The sequence below is a fragment of the Gracilinanus agilis genome, chromosome 1 (genome assembly GCF_016433145.1).
Source record: "Gracilinanus agilis isolate LMUSP501 chromosome 1, AgileGrace, whole genome shotgun sequence".
In the NCBI taxonomy this organism is placed as follows: domain Eukaryota; kingdom Metazoa; phylum Chordata; class Mammalia; order Didelphimorphia; family Didelphidae; genus Gracilinanus; species Gracilinanus agilis.
The window spans coordinates 596155248-596159318 of record NC_058130.1 but is presented as its reverse complement, the minus strand read 5'-3'; the positions used below and the strand labels follow the sequence as shown (position 1 = coordinate 596159318).

Here is a 4071-nt window from a genome sequence, read left to right as displayed (position 1 = left end):
ATATATATATATATATATATATATATATATATATATATATATATATATCTGTAGACGAATGGACAAGGACAAAAGTGAATGGAAGAGACAATAATTAAATGAAATTTAAAGAATAATTTTTCTTTCAACTATTAAAAATATTTCCTTTTCTCAATTTTTTAAATATACAAACTTCCATTTAAAAGCTATATGCTGATACAAAAAGAAAATTCAGAGTAGATTGGACTAGGGAAATTCAAACTTTTGATCCATTAGATTCATTGGAATTGGCTTAGTTCAGTGCGAGGGGTCTTGCTGCATTCAAGGTATAATATCTCTTTTTTGATTTTACTTTATTTCTCCAGTGTTGTCACCAGTGAGAAATGAAGACAGAATCATCTAGAGTACAGGTGGAATCTTAAATCTGACCTAAGAAACTGAGACCAAGGGAACAGAGAGGGATACTTTTAGAGTTTGGGAAATAACACGGAATTATAGAATTTTCCCTTCATTCCTTCGTTTGTTTGCTCGTTCTTTCCTTCCCTTTGCATTTTTGCCCCCATGAAAAGATATTTTAGAGAAGGGTTAAAGGGCTTGTCTAAAAGTAAAAAAGACATGAATTAAGTCCTACTTCTGCCATATTGTCTAGATCATCCTGGTTAAGTCAGTAAATCTATCATTGTCCCAGCAAATTTCTAAGATTATAAATGCAGAGAAAATGCCAATATGTTTAGAAAAGGAGGTTCCTCATAATAGGCTACCTACACTGATGCAACTACAGGTCTGGTAAGATAAACAGACAGAAGACAGAGAGAGAGAGAGAGAGAGAGAGAGAGAGAGAACCTCCAGGACAATAGTCTTGTGTTTTTGTGCATTGTCATTTTCAACTGTACTGATAATAAAATTCTCTTTCAAGTAGTAGATAGATAAACAATATAGATGAATGAATGAGTGAATACATAAATAACAAGCAAATAAATAAATAGATAAATAAATGCCTCTGCAATGCCTAATACAATATCTTTCTCTTTTAAAATATTTGTTGATTCATTGATTGTTGTAGGACAGTGGTAAGAGGCAGTAGCCTCCCAAAGGACTCAGAAAGGGTAGTGAAATAGATTTTTTTAGGAAAGATGGTCTTGTGATATAGAGGATCATAGGCCACCTACTAATTCTAAGTTATAAAAATGACGTCAGCTCTGGTGTTTTACTGTTGGATCTTTGGTCATTCTAGTTCCCTGTTGAGAACCAAAAGTGCTTGAGAGATGAATATTTCTTCCTGGTAGTTTTCTTTTTCTCCAGAAGACTATTTTTTTCTTATAGAATATAAAATGCTCTTTTCTTGAAGACAGATGGACAGAGCCTACAGGACACTACTTACTGGAGAGAAACCAGCTTTGAAAACTTTTGATAACCAGCATGGTAACCAGTCTGTTTCTATTGAAATGAGCTCATTATAATTTCTTCTTCCCTGACTTCCAATCAATTCTTCAATCATTTCTCAAGCATGTGTTATATTTTAATAAAAATTGTAAACTTTCCATGGCGCATATAGTGAGAAAACACATTTTTAGCAATGTTCCTTCTAGACTACAAGCAAATCATAGAAAATTGACGCTTTTGTTTCTACTGGAGCATGTGAAAATGGTCCACCAGGCATCAAGGTAGTTTAGTGGCAAGCATTTCCTGAATCCAATTTGCTCTTTTGTAGACCCTTTTCTTTGGTTTTTGATTATTTTCCCCCCTCTTGACCTAGTAGCAGGTGTTCTCAACCTGTGATCATGAAGTTGCTTTTTAGTGTATGTTTATATATATATGTATAGTAAAGTCCATGCATACATACATATATATAAACCTGTATTTCAATCTAATTCATTTCCTTTATAATAGTATGCAATTATTTTATGCATTTTTAAGTAATATTTTTAAAAGGGGTCCTTAGGTTTTATCAGGTAGCCATAAGGGTCCAAGGCACAAAAAGGGTTAAGAACCCCTGACTGAGAGGAAACAGTTATTATATTGACTAATTTAGTTTTATGGCAGAAACAGAATTAAAGAACCTTCTGACAGTCACCTTGTGGAAGTGAATGGGAAAACAGTAGTAACTAAATAGAAAAGAAACTATGGCCTAGAAACAAATTTCCAGCAACACATGCTTAGAGAGGTTTCAGAAAATATATGAGCATGAAAATATGGAACTAAAATGCAAAATGATATTTGGAATCTATTTACCACCCAAGGCAGAAACTGGGAAACGTCTTCAACAGAACAAAATTTTATCACCAAAACTGGTTATCACCAAGCTGCAGCAGAACATGGTCTCATTGTCATTTGTACCAGCCACCAGTCCACATAGCAGCAACATTATAGGAGAAGACGACAGCTGAGACGATGGTACTGGTGCTGGTTTTTATGTGAATGTCACTGAAGAACCTTGGAAAACCAACTATAGGATGTACTTTTATGTGATAGATGAGCTGCCCAAACTGATAAATGCTAATTTTCTAGCTGACCCAGAGATGTCTATTTTTGGCCATTCTATGGGAAACCATGAAGCTCTCATTTGCGCTTTGAAGAATTCTGGAAAATACGAATCTGTGTCAGCATTCTTTCCAATCTTCAATCCAGTTGTCTGTCCTTGATGGGGATAAGGCTTTCACTGGATATTTAGGACCAGATCAAAGTAAGTGGGAGGCATATAATATTACTCATCTTTTGAAATCTTATCTACATTCTCAGTTGAACATATTGATTGATCAAAGCAAAAATGATCTGTTCCTTTAAAATGGGCAATTACTTCCTGACGACTTTATAGCTACCTGTGTGGAACAGAAAAATTCCAGTTGTTTTTAGATTGCAAGAAGGACATGATCAAAATATTATTTCATTGCAATTTTGTTAAGTATGAACATCAGACATCATGCAAAAAACCTGAACACAATAATCTTTATATGTAAGTAATCTCACAATTATAAAAGTTACAATTAAACATGACTTTTGAAAAGATATGGTTATATATTAAAATTTATAGCCTGTGGACATTCATTTCTAATTTTTATCAAAGGCTGACCACCCTTTGAGTGGTAGCTACATGGTCCAGCAAATAAAGTGCTGGAATGTTGGATGAGTCAGGAAGACTCATCTTCTGGAGCTCAATTCTGACCTCAGACATTTACTAGCTGGGTGACCCTAGGCAAGTCACTTAATCCTGTTTGCTTCAATTACCTCATCTTTAAAAGTACCTGAAGAAGGAAATGCAAACAATTGCAGGATCTTTGCCAAAAAAACCCACATATGATCATGAAGAGTTGGACAGGACTGAGACAAAGTAACAAAAAGATCACCTTTTGAATAAATATATAAAGTCAAACAATCGGATTCATTTTCTTCCCCACATAAGTACTTTGGGAGAAGATTTGTCATAACTTGAGGTCACTTTGAAATCCTTGTTAAATAATGTTTAAAGGATCATGCAATATGTAAATGAACACAATTGAATATAAAGAATACAGTGTTTCAAATGTACTTGGAGACAAAAGAATTAGTTATTGATCATTAAGTATACCAGTTCTTAGAGAACTAAATGATGAAATTGTATCTCAGTTTCTGAATAAGGAGGATGAAAACATTGGGGTAAAAAATATTTGGGCCAAGTCTTGAAGGAAACCAAGGAATGGGGGTGGTATAGTTGAAGGTAAATAAGCATTCTATTCCTAGGAAACAGCCACTGAAAAGATGCAACATTGGAAATTGGAGTGTTGAATACAAGGAACGGCAAGAGGACTGCTGTCACTAAATCACAGAAGACCTATTGGGGAGTAAAATATAAGAAGATTTGAAAGATGGGATTTGTCCCGGTTTTAAAAGCTTTTAGAAGCCAAATGGATGAGTTTTACGTTTTATTTTGGCGATAATGGGGAGCCACTGGAGTTTCTTGAATATTTTATATAATTAGAACTGGACTTTAGGAAGTTCCCTTTGGCATCTGAATATTGAAAGCTCAAGTGACAGAGAGTACAGCGATGTCCTCAACAATTATAGGAAAATTCATTGAGAAGATTTGGTTGGAAAGATAAGAAGTTCTATTTGGGA

General features: G+C 34.4%; 1 pseudogene; it reads left to right on the top strand.

Moving 5' to 3' along the window:
* Positions 1-2102: 2102 nt before the first annotated feature.
* On the top strand, positions 2103-2940 carry LOC123254548 (annotated as a pseudogene).
* Positions 2941-4071: the final 1131 nt, after the last annotated feature.